Source organism: Peromyscus eremicus, chromosome 6, assembly GCF_949786415.1.
Source record: "Peromyscus eremicus chromosome 6, PerEre_H2_v1, whole genome shotgun sequence".
Taxonomy (NCBI): Eukaryota; Metazoa; Chordata; class Mammalia; order Rodentia; family Cricetidae; genus Peromyscus; species Peromyscus eremicus.
The window spans coordinates 80,773,446-80,790,950 of record NC_081421.1 but is presented as its reverse complement, the minus strand read 5'-3'; the positions used below and the strand labels follow the sequence as shown (position 1 = coordinate 80,790,950).

General features: G+C 40.0%; 1 long non-coding RNA gene across 1 annotated transcript in view; it reads right to left on the bottom strand.

Moving 5' to 3' along the window:
• The window catches only part of LOC131913436 (uncharacterized), a 123,152-nt gene that overhangs the window by 92,491 nt on the left and 13,156 nt on the right, over positions 1 to 17,505 (bottom strand). The window contains exon 4 of the long non-coding RNA XR_009379891.1: positions 12,421 to 12,556. This is a non-coding gene — a long non-coding RNA (uncharacterized LOC131913436). The remainder of the gene's footprint in view (positions 1 to 12,420; positions 12,557 to 17,505) is intronic.

The following is a 17,505-nucleotide window of genomic DNA, read 5'->3' as shown; positions in this document are numbered from 1 at the left end:
ATATATCAATATCTATATATTCTTTTTTAGAATAACTTTCTAGCAATTATATATTTCACATAGTTTGTATTTTTATAGCTTTTGTTGACTATATCATCTGTAAATTTCATAATAATCTACATATATTGTATTTGTTTTTAATATATTTTATACAATTCTTTGAAAATTTCATACATACACACCATATTAATTTTTAAATTGTTCATTTAAAAATATTGTGAATCCTTCAAACATGAGATGTTCATGTTATATTTTTTCATTTTTAAAAATTCAGGCATATTAAAAACTGTACTTTCGAATGTTTTCCTCTGACTCACCTTTTGACCTGTATTATTAAACATGATATGATGCCTTGCTTGCTCTAAGGCAGTGGCTCTCAACTTGTGGGTCACAACCCCTTTGAGGGTCACATGTCAGATATTTACATTATGATTTATAACAGTAGCAAAATTATAGTTATAAAGGAGCACTGTAATAATCTTATGGTTGGGGGTCACCACAGCATGAGGAACTGTATTAAAGAGTCACAGCATTAGGAAGGTTGAGAACCACTGCTCAAAGGTATAAACTACCTTTCTGCTATAACGTTCACAAAACAATCAGCAAGCTGTGAAATCTTTCCACAACATCTGTTGTTTCCACCTAGTTGTAAAGTCACTTTAGAAAACAAGGCAGCTGTGCTAGAAAAGGTTTCAGTCTATTTCATTTGATACAAATACGTATCAAACCCCTTAAGGTGCCAGGCACTATTCTAGGCATTAAAGATAAGCTGTAAACAAAACACATAGCCTCATAGAAATAATAGCATGCTAGCAGGAGAGAAAGAAGTTTAAAGAGAGGTAAGTAAACAACAAGTAAAACAGGAAAGAGTCATCAGAGCTAGCAAAAAAGTGAAAAGTAGAACTCTCCTGTGGAAGAAGTTCAGGAGGATTTTGCTGAGGTGACATCTGCATAAAACCTGAAGAAGGGGAGACAGCAAACATACAAACATCTGGGAGAAAGAAGACTCCAACAGAGAAAACAAGTACCCAGGATTGAGTGTGAAGTTCCAAAGCCAAGAAGAGGTCTAATCCACAGAATGAGTAAGGGGTGAATGAGAAGAGGCTATCCAACAGGAAAGGGAAGTGTTTACCAGAGAGAGGTGGAAGCCTCTAGATGGTTTTGCACAAAAGAAAGGCAGTATCTGACTTAAGAGCTTACCAAGGTCACTCTGGCTATAGTGAAGCAAAAAGCCATAGGAGACCAATGATAGAGGCAGGAAGATCTGTTAGAGGGCCTGACTGGCATGGGCAAAAGCCTATGATAGCTTAGGCCAGGGTGATGCAAAGTGGTAGATTCTCCATCTCTAGCTCTTATAGCAGAAAGTCAAGGAAGAAGATCAAGGATGGCTCCATAAGTCTTGGCCAGAGCATTTATTGGAAAGATGGTTGTATAAGCCAGCTTTTTGTCAGTATAATGAAATACCTCAGCTTAACTTTATAAAGAAGTTTATTTAACTCACAGTTTTGAGCTTCAAGGACATAGTCACCTGCATCAGCCCAGTTCTAGCGAGGGCCCTTTTAGTTGTATCAAACATGAGGATGGCAAGATCAGAAACATGTGTGTCCAAATGATCACACTGGTAAACAGGAAACCAGAGAGCCACTTCAAGCATGGACTTTCACATGAGTGCCTTCTTTGCAAATTAGCAAGTAATCACAGAGGAATGGCCTTTACCCCTTCCCAAGGATAGCAGATACAATGATGTAGGTTCCACCACTTCAAGATCTATCAACTCAACACCACTGCACTACAGGCATGCAAAGTCACCAACACAATGGACCTTATTAGGGGGAAGCATACCGTAGTAGTTTGCCATAGAAGTGGTTTTACTGGGATGGACCTGTCTGTAGGAAGAACAGAATTTGGTGTTGGTTCTATTAAGCTTAAAATGCTATCCTAAATACATCTATCAAATAATCCCACATCTAAGGCTTATGCAACACTGCAGAAGAGGGGGCAAAAAGATTGTCAGAGCCAGAGGATTCGGGAGTTTTCTGTGAGGTTGTATCAACTAGTAATATTGGAAGCTGCACCCATAAAGTCTCACCAACATGACGGCCAAACATGAACTGGACAACAATGACACCAATGGACATGCCTAAGTGGATGGGGAAAAGTCCATGACGCCTGAGTCCTACTCAAAGAACTATAGGTAACTGAGGAAAGCTGGGAGCAGGAAAGATGATCTTCCCCAGGGAGAGCACAGCAATTTGTTATCCAATACCAAACATACATACAATAGCATTATACAGACTAAGCAGGTTGTACTTAGGAATATATGTGTATATACATATAAACACATGCATGCAGTTGGTGAAAAAGAGGCCATGAATTTAAAGGAGAACAGGGAGGAGTATATGGGAAGGTTTGGATGGAGGAGACAGGAGAAATGTTGTAATTACATTATAATCTCAGAAGCGATGTTTTAAAGGGCTATCCTACATAGACAGGTTAAGCTGACCCCTCCTCCTGTTTAGAAACTGATTATTTTGACAAGTGTGGGTTCATTTATCAGTCTTAATATATTTTAAATCCTATGTTAGAGTTATATTTTTCCTGTTCTCTAGGATTGGTGTCCATTATTCAGCTTCTATAATCATTGCGTAAAGCCTTAAACTGTTTTCCATTCAATCTAGTAACTGAAACACTGTCACATTCACATTAATTGTTTTTCCAATAATGATCTGGTATTATCTCTCCATCTGTTCACATCCTCCTTTACTTTTCCTGTTATGGTTTAGTTATTTTCTTGAGTAAATCTTGTGTCTCAAAGAAAATCCTCAAGTAACTTATTTTTGGTTCATGGTTATGAATGGAATCTCTTTTATGCTTTTATTAATAAGTAGCTATTTTTCACTGACAGAAACACAATGGTTCTGTGTGGGTTTCCTTTGGCTTGAGTCTTTGCTGAACTCATTCATTATTTATAGCAGTTTAGAGGATGCTTTTCTTGGAACATTTAGGCCTATCATCATGTCCAGTGGATTATTACTTTTTACCCTTATATATTTTATGTCTTTCCCAAATAATTATTACCAGCATTTCTGATACCATGCCGAGAACAACCCTGAGGGATCTTCTGCTGGGCTTTCGAGGAGAGGACTTCTGCATCTCTTAGTGCGTGTGATGTGGTGCCGCAGATGGAGTCTGCAGTTCTTCCTGCAGTTCTTCCTGCAGCTACCTGTGAAGCTCAGTGAGGGAGACAATGGCACTTCACTGACTATAAAAATGACTAAAATGGCTGTTTGTTGAAAATTTGCTTATCTTTTTCATTTGTGATTATTTCATTCATTTTCCCCTTTTGAAAATGAACATTTGCTAGTTAATGAAATGCCAAGGAATTCAAATGTAGCTTTCTTTTTCTTAGATTTTTGCATGCCTTTAATATCAGTTGGTGCCTAAAATTTGAGAATTGATCATTATTCTTTGTATCCAATGTATGTTTCCATTATACATGCTCATGACTGTAAAATCTCTTGTATTTGATATCATATTTTGATATTTTCATTAGAGAACTCAGGATACTCTTACCAAACTAGTCTCTATTTTTAGAAAAGTCGTGTTTTAATTATTTTTCTTGCGGGTAATGGGTAATTATACTTCTTTTCTAACTCAGTCTTTAAGTTTATTGTGTTTTCTAAGGGAAGTTTATCTCCTTGACATGTAGTATAAGTCCAGTCTTTCACTGCCCCTTATAGGCACCTCCTCTGTGTCATTCTTGACCCTTTATTTTCTCTCCCTGTCCCTGTCAGGAGGAGAAACACTTGTGTTTTGCCTTTGTGTTTATATTTTGATGTTATAGAACTCTTTTTGAATTCTATATTAGATTGTTAGATGGGATTTGACAGATATTTGAATTGCAGTCCTAGTTCTTGCCCAAGATGTCATTTATATGGAGTAATGAATTCGGCAGTGGACATCGTATTCATTTGTAAACTCTGGGGACCAGGGAGGTTAAGTGTCTTGTCAGTGTTTTGCATCTTGTAAATGTTAGAACTGTTGTTAAAACTTTACTTTTATATTACCAATGGCTTTACTTTGATTTGCTAACCTTGCCTTTCAGCAACTTTATAGGATGACTTTCTCTTCAAATGCATCTGAAATAGTAACTATTTGCTGATGAAGAGATTCCTGAGCTCCACCTCAGACATTCTGACCAAACGTAGTGATGCATACCTTTCAGCCTTGCACTCAGAAGGCAAGAAGTGTCACAAGTTCAAGGCCAGTCAGGGCTGTGCTGGCTAATTTTATATCAACTTAACATAGGGTAGAGTCATCTGAGAGAAGGGAACCCCAAATGAGAAAATACCTCCATGAGATTGGGCTGTAGACTAGCCTATAGCACATTTTCTTAACTAGTGATTGATGAGGGAGGGCCCAGCCCAATGTGGGTGGTGCTATTCCTGGGCTGGTGGTCCTGGGTTCTATAAGAAAGAAGGTTGAGCAAACCATGAGGAACAAACCAGTAAGTATCACTCCTCCATGGCCTCTATATCAGCTCCTATCTCCAGTTTTTCTACCCTGCTTGAATTCCTGCCCTAACTGCCCTCAGTGATGGACTGTGACCTGGAAGTATAAGCAAAATAAACCCTTTCTCCCAAGTTGCTTTTGGTCATGGTGTCTCATCACAGTAACAGTAACCCTAATTAAGACAGGGAAACATAGTAAGACCCTTCTAAGAAAAGAAAAGAAAAAATAAGGTATGGGGACAAGTCCCAGGAACCTTAACAATTAGTGGGCTCACAGGCAACCCTGATGAAAACTACTGTGCAAGTTTGACAGAGTTGTCTTCCTCTGTCAGATATACCCAAGGATGACCCTTTGTTCCCTTGAGTACAGGCAGAATCAGTGATTTTTGTCTAACAATACAAAATAGTAATGATGGGCATGGGATTAATAGTCCATGTCATGTCATGAGATATTATGTCACCTGATGTAAGACTTTATCTGGAGGAACTAGAGAAGGAGCTTTTCTTGCTGGCCTTGAGAAAGTAAGTTGTGAAAGGGACACAATCCAGGGAAAGCAGGTGACCTTTAGAGGTTAATGGGCCCTAGATGGCAGCCATAAGAAAAAAAAAGGCCACAGTCTCCCAACCACAAGAATCAAATTCTGTTAAGAGCCGTGTGAACTAGAAGTGGATGCTGAGCTTTATGAAGAGTGTAGCTGTAGGGCTGAGGATGTAATTCAGTTGGTAAAGTGCTTGCCTATTCCATGAGCCATGGGTTCAATCCTCAGCAACACATCAAACTGGACATGTGACACAGTCTACAATCCCAGCACTCAGGAGGTAGAAGCAGGAGGATCAAAAGCTCCAGTCATAGGGCTGGAGAGATGGCTCAACAGCTAAGAGCACTTCCTGCTCCTCCACAGGACCCACATCTGGTTTCCAACACCCATGTTAGGTGGTTCACAGCCACCCATAACTCAAGCTCTAGAGGATCTGATGCCCTCTTCTCGCCTCCGCAAGGCACCTGCATTCACATGAACATACCCACACAAAGATACACACACACACACACACACACACACACACACACACACACAATTTAAAATACAATAAAATATTTCTTTAGTTCAAATAAGCTATATTGAAAGTTCAAGGCCAATCTGGGATACATGAGATCCTGACTCAAAAGGATTAAAAAATGAAGAACTCAACAAGACCTTGTCACCTTGCAGAACCCTAAACAGAATAGAGTGCCAGCAAAAAGCAGGACCTAGACTTCTGATCAACAGATAAGGTCAGATGATAAATGTGTGGTACTTCATTGTGGTACAAGCTGCTAAATTGTTGTAATTTGATACATAGCAACAGAAATTTAAAATACTTTCTGCTACACTTTGGATCTAGACTTCTCCCCCAAAGACCCATGTAGCTTGGGACTCTTAATGGTGCTACTAGAAAGTAGTGAAAAATTTTAAGACATAGGGCCTAGTGGGAGTTTTAAGGTCATGGGGAGAATGCCCTTGAAGAAGATTACAGGATACTGATCCCTTCCTCTCTTTCTTAGTCTTCTTAACACTCTGAGGTGAGCAGCTTGTACCATACCCTCCTACCATAAAGTTCTGCTTTGCCACAGGCCCCAAACAACCAGCCATGGATTGAAACTCCTAAAATTGACAACCAAAGTGAACTTTTTCTTTTTGACTTAATTACCTCAGGCATATTGTTACAGTAATCTAAAGTAACACACCTCCCTACTCAAATTCCAGTACTCAACCTTTTCACAGTATTATTTCCAAACTTGAGGGAAGAAATTATAGTAATATCTTATTTATCTGTTTTTACTTTTATATGTATCTTTCAAAGTCATTAATACATCACCACATACTCATTATAACACTTTAAAAACTAACAGAGCCAAAAATTGATAAGGATGTGTAACAGTTGTAATTCTCATATTAGGGGTGGAAAATGGCATGATCATTCTAGAAAACTGACATTTCTCTCAAAATTAGCATACACCTACCATAGAATCTAGCAATTGTACTCCTAAATATTTATGCCCCCTCAAAAAAATTTTTAGAATGTATTTCCGTTCAGACTTGTACACAAATGTTCCTAAGAGCTTTATTTACATAGTCCGCATCTGTAAACAACTCAAATATTCCTCAACAGTTGGCTAGGTAAATAAAATGTGGTACATTCAAAGAACAGAACAGAGCTTAATACATATAAAACATAAATAAATCTTAAAATGACACACTAAATACAGATGCAAGATACAAGAGAGTACTCATTGTGTGATTCCATTTATATAAGATGAAAATGAGCCTTTCATGACAGAAAGCAGATCAGTGGTTTCTGGGGACCAAGACCCATTGGGATGAAGGCACAAGGATTCTTCTAAAGATCACATACACATTACGTTTTGAGGGTGGTGGTGGTTTTGCAGGAGCACACAATTTTTAAAAGTCATTGCATTGTTCACTTTCAATGGCTGTGATTTAATTGTATGTAAATGATTCCTCAGTGAAGCTGAAAACAGGTAATTCAGCTTCATAGTACACAAAAAGTCAATGCAGAATACGTCTGCTCAGAGGCCACTAGTATTGCTAGTTTCCTGCATATATTTCTAGAGACATTTTTACTTAATATAAATTTTATATTTTTATATATCAGTACTTTCAAGTCACTTTTTTAAAAGACTACATAATGGTCCATTTATTAATGTGCCATAATTTACTGAGCCCCAGTCTCTAATTGATGTGTGATAGACTATTTCATTGTTTTTATAAACAATGAACATAGAATTGCTGGGCTCAAGACAACACATGTTCTGAAGATACTGTTAAATCACTGTCCACTGAAGCTACGTCAGTGTATATCTCCACCAGCAACGAGAGTGTCTATTGATATAGCATGTTATGAAAGTGCTCCAATAGTACACACGACTCTAATTTTTCTCTACAGTTCTTATTATGATGTCATTGGACATCTTTTCCCAGTTTTAAGAGTCATTTACATTCATGGTTAGGTTTTTTTTTTTTTAATGAACTGCTCATCTCTTCCAGTTTTTTTTTTTTAGAGTTGCTGGTCTTTCTATCTGGTTTTATGATAGTTCTTTATTTATGGTCTTGGTCAGACTCTCTAGGAAACAAAGCATAGATGCTAATAGTTTATTGAATGAGTACAATCCCAAGATAACAAGAGCGAAATAAAAGTAAAGCCAAGAAAGGAGGAAAATCACAGTTGTCACCTCATCAAGTGGACAAGTGTCATGAACCAGAAGTTGCTCAGTGAAGTGAACGTCAAAGGGGAGCAAATGTGGTGATGGAGTTAAGAACAATACACCCCAAAATATGCTGGACTGGTACATTGGTTACTTCAGGCTGATGCCAGTGGACAAAGTGTCATTGTGGAAAGTACTAAGCAACCCTCCTTTTCATACTTGTAGCAGGCTATAAAGATTCCTTTGGGAGAGGTGTCATCTCTGTTCCCAGACCAAACAAACAAGCATAGTTTACTATCAGACTGGGAATGATGCAGCAATAAACTAATAAACAAACTCAGTCAAGTAACTTTTACTTTCATTAGCTTCATACCTCCCTAGCACAGTTCTCTTAGCAACCACCCTAGAAGTCACTGTCTTTAGCCCAGGTCATTCAGTCCTGCAATTTCTTTATAAACAAACAAACAAACAAACAAAGCCTTAGAGCTTTCTGCTTTGTCCATCTCTTTGGATTTTTACTTCTTTATGAGAAAACACTTGTGCATTCCACCAGACAATCTGTCTTGTGTTCATTTGATTGTTAGACCCTAATGAAGAGTCTACCTAAGATCTGAGATGAGTAGAGGCAATGATCAGTCCTTACTGCCATAGGAATGGGGAGGAGAGGATTTCATTGCAGTCTCTTGTCAACATGTGTCCCATAGGACAATAGCTTTGTTACCCTTGTGAGCCACATTGCCCTGCTCAGCTGGTGAGGAAGCCAGATCTCATGTTCAGTGACAATCATCAGTGCAGCTGTGGTCCTCACTTAACCTTCACCCTTAGTGCAGTGCAAAATGATGATAAAAATACAGATGCAGCAATGTATGGTTAGTATGTATAATACTCATTTGCTGTATTCTAAGTTTCTGACCCCTTACTAAACCTACTGTTACCTACTTAGTCTGAGGTTTGCGAAGCCTGAAAAGTGTTTTCTAGAGAGAGTCATGCAATTGGAAAGCTAGACTTGGTGCTAAGCTATTGTCCACTTCATAGAGGGTGATGGTGGTCAAGTAATATACAGTTCAAATGTGATTAGAAATATACTCATCTCCCTAGTTTACCAAGATGTTGTTAATTATGGAGATATCATCCTATCTTGATGTATTATGGTTTAAATTATAGCTTCTTTCTCAGGAAAATGTTGTAAAATACAACGTAGCTTTAAATGTGCTATTTTTACTTGGCATAGTCTGTGGGATATCCTCAGAGGTATTTAAAGAAGAAAAAAAGTCCAGCAAGACAGGAATGAATAGACAACAGTATATTAAAAGTAAACTGGACTTCCAAAACAACCTTTGCCCTATAGAATTAACCACTTCCTCAATGGCTATCCATCCACCCAACCACCCTCACCACCAAAGTAGCTCCTACATTCTTCCGGCAAAATCCCCATACAATTTTAATGGCGTTTGACTAATTATGGTCCTTCTTTCCTGGCTGGACTGTAAATCCTGAGGGCATAGAGTGGAAGAGACTATGTCTCAGTTTAGGCCTAGGGCTTTGACTAGAACCTAAAACAGAAAAGCTGCTTAAACTTAAAGCACATTTCTAGATGATTGATATAAAGAGCAACACAATGAATCAACTCAGCTACCTCCTTTGAAAGCCTTACCTTTTACTGCCACACCTCCCTTCAACCCCACCATTCGGAACTCTGGCTTCCCTAGTTCCTGATTCCCCCACTTCCTTATATCTGTGGCTATATTTTCCACAAGAGAATGAGTTATTTGAAGACACAGGCTGTCTTAACCATTTTAAGATCCCAGCACCTAATACACATCCAGTAAACATTTGCTGAGCAAGTGAACAAATGAATGAATGAAGTGCATTTACAGTGGCAGACGAAGGGAAAAGGTCTAAACATCTTAGGAAGCAACTTGTGTGTCTGATCATTGTGTTCAGAAAAGAGAGAGCTCTCTTCTCTGAGGTTAAACAAACAAACAAACAAACAAACAAAAAAAGTAGGCAAACAGAAGCTGGGTGGTGGTGGTGCATGCCTTTAATCCCAGCACTCTGGAGGCAGAGTCAGGTATATCTCTGTGAGTTCAAGGCCAGCCTGGTCTACAAACTGAGTTCCAGGACATCCAGGGCAGTTACACAGAGAAGCCCTGTCTTGGGGGGTGGGGAAGGGGGAAGTAGGTAAATAGAAAGAGCATGTGCTTTGGAGATCAATGACCTAAGTTGTGATCCCAACTCTGCCCTTGCTCTGTGCAAGTCCCTTATCTTTTTTGAGCATCGGTTTCTTACATTGCAAGTCAGAAATACACACGAGGGTGATAGTAATTGGAAGGTCCCACCACAGGACATGGGATGAGGCTACAGCTGAGCTCCACACTATGATTCTTCATAGTTACTGTTATTATTCATAATAACATAGTTATTATGAGGTAGTGAGTAGAAGTTGAAGCACTGTTACATTTATAGTTGAATGGCCTTGAAGAAGATAATTTGGACAGAGAATGGAGTGACATGGTGACCTTCAGAAATCATGGTGGCAATAGTCATTCACACTGACTGCCAACTCTGCCAGGTGCGCCACACACATTTTACATTAGATATTTACAACTAACCTTACCATCGTACTGTCACCCCACTTAACAAAACCAGGAAACTGAACTACAGAGTGTCTCCGGGTTCCAAGGTCACAGAGCTAGCAAGTAGTTGAGACAATTTCAAAGCACAATCCAATCTGATTTCAGAGTGCACCCACTGCTTAACACATGGCTTTCTCTGAACAAATGAGAAGTAGAGCATACTGTGGGAATTAAACCCGATTAAAGCCTTTTTAACAACTTAGATGGTAAGTTAAGATAGGCTAAGATGCTGATAACGTCCAAGGCTGTGGAAGCCTGTTTGTCATCTCCTACGCTTACCCCTCCTACTGTTGTAAACATGTCTTAGCATTTTCAACAAGCCCTGTTCTGAACCAGGTGTACTTCACTGGATGAGAACCCAGTGCTCAGAGAAGTCTTTCCCTAACCACCGAGTCAGTAGTAGTGGTAGAACCCTACCCTCTAAACATAATACAACTACAATCTTAATCAAAGTAGCCCCGACCACTTGCAAGAGATCCTCAAGATGAGGCCTGTTGACATTCCCTCCTAGAAGAAGGGTCTGAGGGTCCTAAGCCCCTCACCTGAGACCCCAGCCATGTTCTGTCCCTCCCTGATGTTATATATTTCTTGCTGTATGTTCTTCTGCCCATCTTTCCTTGCTGTATGTCCTTCTGCCCATCTTTCCCTGCTGTATGTATTTCTGCCCATCTTTCCTTGCTGTATGTTCTTCTGCCCGTCTTTCCCTGCTGTATGTTCTTCTGCCCATCTTTCCCTGCTGTATGTCCTTCTGTGCATCTTTCCCTGCTGTATGTTCTTCTGCCCATCTTTACAAACTTTCAGAAGGTTCTTTGAGTACACAGAGGATGAAAGGTTCACAGAAGGAGAGAACCCCATCTAACTATTCATGGGGAAACCATCATCCACACTGGGGTGAGAAGCTTTGGTGATGTGGCTGTTTTGTGGTTACTCACACTCCTGTAAATCACCCATCACCTATGCTTCTTTAAGTAGCTCAGTAAGTTCTTGGTTCACCAAGCTAGACTAGGGTGGAACTGTTTCTCTGCTCTGCCGTTGGTGCTCCATCTAGAGGGAGTAGACACACGTTCATATTCTCCCAAGAAAAAGGCCCACCAGTAGAAAGCCCTCCGTGTCTTTGGGAAGCTGCCTTTAGAGGACTTTGTTAGGCCCAGGTTTCATGTAAACAGAGAATTCCACTGGTTTGCCTTTTCCTAGCTCCTGTCAGATATTTACTTTCTCATACCATACATTCTCAAAACACAAGAGAAATGGAGATCCCCCCCCGCCCCAGGCACCATTGGCCAGGGCTTCATCCTGCGGCAGGCAGCCCCTTCATCCTTTCTCCTCGTGTACAGACTCATCTTAGTCATACTTTTTTTTCTACTATAGCAAAATTTAGAAGCTGACTCTGAATTCCTGAGCAATGTTTGCTGATGCTGCAGCTGTCCTCCACTCCAGCCAGAGTATCTGAAATATGCTCTGATCACCAGTGTACCCCGGACTGAGCGGTCACTTGACACAGCAGAATCTAGCAGCATCACTTCTTGGCATCGACATGATATGGTCTTGGTATTCAGGAGGAGGTGGCAGAACAGGAAAGATTTCTCTAAAAGTCCTTCCTTTGTATACATGCGTCCCCTACAGAGAGTCTGGCCAGAAATAAACATAACTTTCCCTGTGTGTCTCCATCACAGGAGGAGCATATGGTTGGATGCAATTGGCTTCTCTGAAAGCCTTTCCAAAGAACACAATCTAGTTACTCAGCAAATATTTACCGAGCACCATGGAAGGAGGAAGAGCATTCCAGGGAGAGGCCAGTGAAAGGGGAGAGACTGAATAAACTAAAGAGGGATAAAACAACACAAGGCTATGTAGAGGGTACAGTGAGCAGTGACAGTCAAGAGGAAAGCGAAGAACCAGGTCCAGCTTTGGATGCCTGGGGAAGGACTTTGAGCTTACTTCAACAGGTAAGAGCGACTCAAGAAAGTTCAGAACAAGCGAGGGCCATGCTCAAAATGATCGGTAGAATTAAATGGGACCAAGGTAAAGAATAATCGTATAAAGCAGCCATCAAAAGCTAAGTTCTTACTTCGCACCAGCAGACTATCAAGGTCTTGACACAGATTGTCTTGCTTAGGACACACTGCTGCCCCAGGTGTCTTCAGTCCTCACAGTCATCTCCTGAGCTGAGTTGAGTGTTACTGTCTCAATTTGGCACATGATGCCTGCGGTTGAAAGATAAATGTATTATACTCAAGGTCAGACGGCTACAGTGGCAGAGCCAAGATTTAATTTCGGGTTATTCTGACTCCAAAGCTGACTAAAAGATGTTAAAAAGCAATTGCAAGATTCTGGCAAGTGGTGAAGAACTATAAAAGGGGCAAGAGGGACACAGACGGGAAAATAGATATGCAACTAAGTTATGGATGCATAATAGGCATGTCATGGCAACTGATAAAACTTCAGATAGTGGTGAAAGATGAGCCAAGGTTTTGAACATAGGTAGCTAACAGAAAGATAGATGTACACTAAAACTCAAGAACACAGGAAGCGCCGAGCAGTGGTGGTGCAGGCCTTTAATCCCAGCACTAGGGAGGCCGAGGCAGGCAGATCTCTGTGAGTTCCAGAACAGCCAGGTTTACACATGAAACCCTGTCTTGAAAACAAAACAACAACAACAAAGAACACAGGAGCCAGCTAAGTGCTGTGGTTGAAATGAGATGTCCTTCATAGGCTCATAACTGGGTGTTCACTCCCCAAGTGCACTGTTTTGGGATGCTGTGGAACCTTAGCAGGGAGGGCATGGCTAGCTGAACTAGGTCAATAGGAATGGGCCTTTGAAGGTTATACCTGACTAACTCTCTCTCTATGCTCTCTGGCTAGTGTAGTGCTGTTTCAGCTTTGACCTAGAAGTACTACCCCCATTGAGGCTTCCGGTAACTGTCATGTCTACGAGGCAGGGCCAAGACAGGAGCACTTAAGACCTGAGATCCAGAAGTGCCGGCTCTCTTGGTTCCTGGATCCTGGACGCTGGAGGTAGACTGAGCGGTGTTCTCTGGACTGCGAGTCACCTCTCCCTGATCCTGTTACCTATCCCTTTACTTGTAAGTTACCCCACAAATAAACCTCCCTTTTAACTACGTGGAGTTGCCTTAATATTTCAACCAATAGGCTAGCAATGATATGAAAGTCTCTGCCCCATGTTCCTGTTACCACGCCTTCCTTACCACAGTCTGAAACCCTCTAAAACCATAACAAATAAAACAAATCCTAACCTAAAATGTTTCTGGCAGATGTTATGGTCACAGTAATGCAGACACAACTAATACAGTAGGTTAAAGGATTCCAAATATGTTGAATTTGACATAATGGTGGCATAAATAAGAAGAGGTATTCTGTAAACATTTGGAAAAATCATCTTCCTCCTTATATCTGTTCCTCATTTATCAACTCCTTATTTACCTATTTAAAAATTTTAAAAACACGATAAAATTTAACATTTTAACCACTTAAATTATTTTGATTAGCAGTTTCTTATCCAGTGTGTGAGGAACTGGAAGGTCATCTCAGCAAATAAAAATCTGAACAACCTGAAAAATCAGCAACATGAAAACTTGCTTTGGATCTCTCAAAGCTATGGGGTCCCAGGGGAAACTCTCCCCTGCCCCATCAGAAATGTAGATACAGAGAATTACAACGTAGTGCAGAACTGGAGTCGAAAGCTCCCTGGGAAGCAGGGAAGAAACCTAGACTGTCATGAGGACTCGCTAGCACTCAGTGTAGAACCAGCTGGAGCACCGAAGGCTGAAGCAGTCCCGGTCAGGGGCAGAGTGGGGAAATCGTCACTAGCCCTAGTCTAGGAGCGCGTCTACTTTCTCCCAGTACCCCTTTGGGGCTCAAACGACCCTTTCACAGGGGTCACCTAAGACCGTTGGAAAACACAGATATTTACATTATGATTCTAATAGTAGCAAAATTATAGTTAAGAAGTACTAATAAAAATAATTTTAGGGCTGGGGGTCACCACAACATGAGGAACTATATTAAAGGGTCACAGCATTAGGAAGGTTGAGAACCACCGCTATACAGGAAAAAAAAATCTGACATTTCTGGTGACGAGCAGCCTTGAAATACCAAGGCCAGAACACTGTGTTTAAGGACTGCCCTCCAGAGTCTCACCTAATAAAGTTTTACCAGTGTCTAATAACATAGAGAAGGGAAATACTCAGCTACGAGCAGTGAGGAGTATGTGAGCAGAGACTAGGAAGCACTGTATGATCATAGCTCATTGACCAGACTGCTTCTGAATATTTGCTCCCAATATATACACATCTGCACACATGAATGGCCTCTTTCCCAGAGTTCCTTTCACCAGAACATCCCATCTGAGATAGAAAGGGGAATGAACGGTAATGAATAAACAAACATCGACAGTAACAAAAACTACACCTAGTATATTTAAACTTCAGAAAATTAAAAAAAAAAAGAAAAAGAAAAAAAACCTTGAAAGCCAGAGGATAAAGAGGATAAAGAGCCTTATCTATTCAGGAGCAAAGACAGGAATTATTATATTGAATTTCTCTGAAACCATGCAAATGAGAAGAGAGTGGAATGAAATGCTTACTATGTTGAAAGGGAGAGGAAAAACCAGTCTAGATTCTGAGAAAGGAGCCTTTAAAAGTGAAGCAAGTGGTCATTGAGGCATATTCCTGGAGACCTGGCTATAGAAAGCTCGGTGAAGGATAACTTGAGCCCAGGAGTACAAGACCAACCAGCCTGGGCAACACTCAAGATTCCATTTTTTAAAGAGGGGTGAAGAAGTAGTAAAGGTTTCTCAGATGAACAAAAACTGAGGAAATTTGTTGACTGCCTTCAGAGAGAAGAAAATCACCAGAGAGCACAGACAGACCGACCTGAAGAAAGAAGAGTGTCAGAGAAGATGGCACTTCTCTGTCATGTGTGTACGACTAAAGTGTGTCATTAGAGTAATTAAAGTGAAGGTAATTAAAACTTCAATTCCAAAAATCTTAGTTAATTTACAGTTTGTTCAAAATAATAGCAATAATATATTATGTATGTTTCCAAGTATAAACTTATGAATCAAAGGATAGGAGGGAGAAATTAGGGATATTTTGTTATTATGAGATATTTACAATATGAAAAAAATTTAAAGAGAAAAAAGTAATAAAACAAAAATGTTTAAAATGAAGAAAAATAAAAAATGAAAGAGATATATATACGGATTTGGATTAGTTGTAAATGTATATTGCAAACTCTAGAGCAACTACTAAAAATACATTTTGTTTGTTTGTTTTGTTTTCTGACATAGGGTTTCTCTGTGAAACATTCTTGGCTGTCCTGGAACTCACTCTGTAGACCAGGCTGGCCTCGAACTCACAGAGATCCACCTGCCTCTGCCTCCTGAGTGTTGGGATTAAATGTGTGCACCATCTCTGCCTGGCTAAAAGTACATTTGTAGCTAGAGTTTTCCTGCCTGGCCCACAGTCAGGACAAATCTCTGTCACCCCCCAGTCCCACAGCCGCTCAGACCCAACCAAGTAAACACAGAGACTTATATTGCTTACAAACTGTATGGCCGTAGCAGGCTTCTTGCTAACTGTCCTTATATCTTAAATTAATCCATTTCTATAAATCTATACCTTGCCACGTGGCTCGTGGCTTACCAGCATCTTCACATGCTGCTTGTCATGGCGGCAGCTGGCAGTGTCTCTCTGACTCAGCCTTCCACTTCCCAGAATTCTTCTCCTCCTTGTCCCGCCTATACTTCCTCCTGCCTGACTACTGGCCAATCAGTGTTTTATTTACTAACCAATCAGAGCAAAACATTTGCCAGACAGAACATCCCACAGCATACATTTTTTTAAGGGAAAGGTAAAAAAATATTCTTTAAAATGTAATTGATACAAGAAAAAGGAAGGAAATTTGGGGGAACATGGTCTAGGGATATAGTTCAGTTGATAGTGTGCCTACCTAGCATGCCCTGGATTCAATTATTGGCACCATATCAACCAGGTATAATAGCACATACCTGTAATCCCATCATTACATCGGAGGTAGAGGCAGGAGGATCAAGGTTATCCGAGGCTACATAGAGTTCAAATGAGGTCATGAGGGCAAAGCATCCACAATGATCATTGTCCTTATAAGAAGAGGCACCCACGCTTTCTCCACCACGTGAGGCTATTGCAAGAAGGAAAGAAAGCAAGTGAAAGCCAGGAAGAGGACCCTCAGGAGAATCCACCAATGAGAGCATCCTGACCTTGAACTTCCCAGTCTCCAAAACTGTGAAAAATCAATGTACATTGTTTAAGTCACTCCATTGATGGTATTTTAGCCTAAATTGGCCAAGACAATAAGTTTTCACCCTGGGAAACTAAAAAATATCAAATTAAATATAGAGTAAGCAGATAAAGAGACATAGTAAAAATGAGAGGGTAAGTCAATGAAATTGAAAACAGAAAATAAACTTGGAGAAATAAATGAAATTAAGAGCTGATTGTTTAAAAAGACCATAAAACTCACACACTCATCATATGGGTAACGGGAGGAAAGAAAAGAAAGATAGGAAGAAGGAAAAGGAGAAAGGTGGAGGAAATGGAAAAGAAGGGAAAATGGAGAAGGTAGAAACTATTAATCGAAGAAATAAAAGAGGTGACATGACTATTAGATTGATAGGATAGTAAAATGATTATAAAAGAATGCATGAACAACTCTATGCCCACAATTTTTTTGTTTTGATTTTTGGTTTGAGTGCTCGAATCAAAGGTGTGCATGCACCATGCCTGGCTAAGCCCATGGATTTGATAATCTAGATGTAATGGACCAGTTACTGGAAAAACACAGTCTTCCATAACTCATACAGGAAAAAAAAAGAAAAATTGAATAAGCCTATCTATGAAAGAAATTAAATCAATAATTAATAACATTGCAAAACAGAAAACCTCAAGCCCAGAAGTGAATACTGCAAACATTGAAGGGGTAAAATTCATCAGATCTCTACAATCCCTTTTAGAAGACAAAAGTGAAGAGAATGTGCTTCCTCATCTCATGAGACCAGCATACTCTAACGCCCAAACCAGACAGACATTACAAGAAAACAAAGTTACAAACTAATACATCTCCTGAACACAGATATAAAGGTCCTCAACAAAAT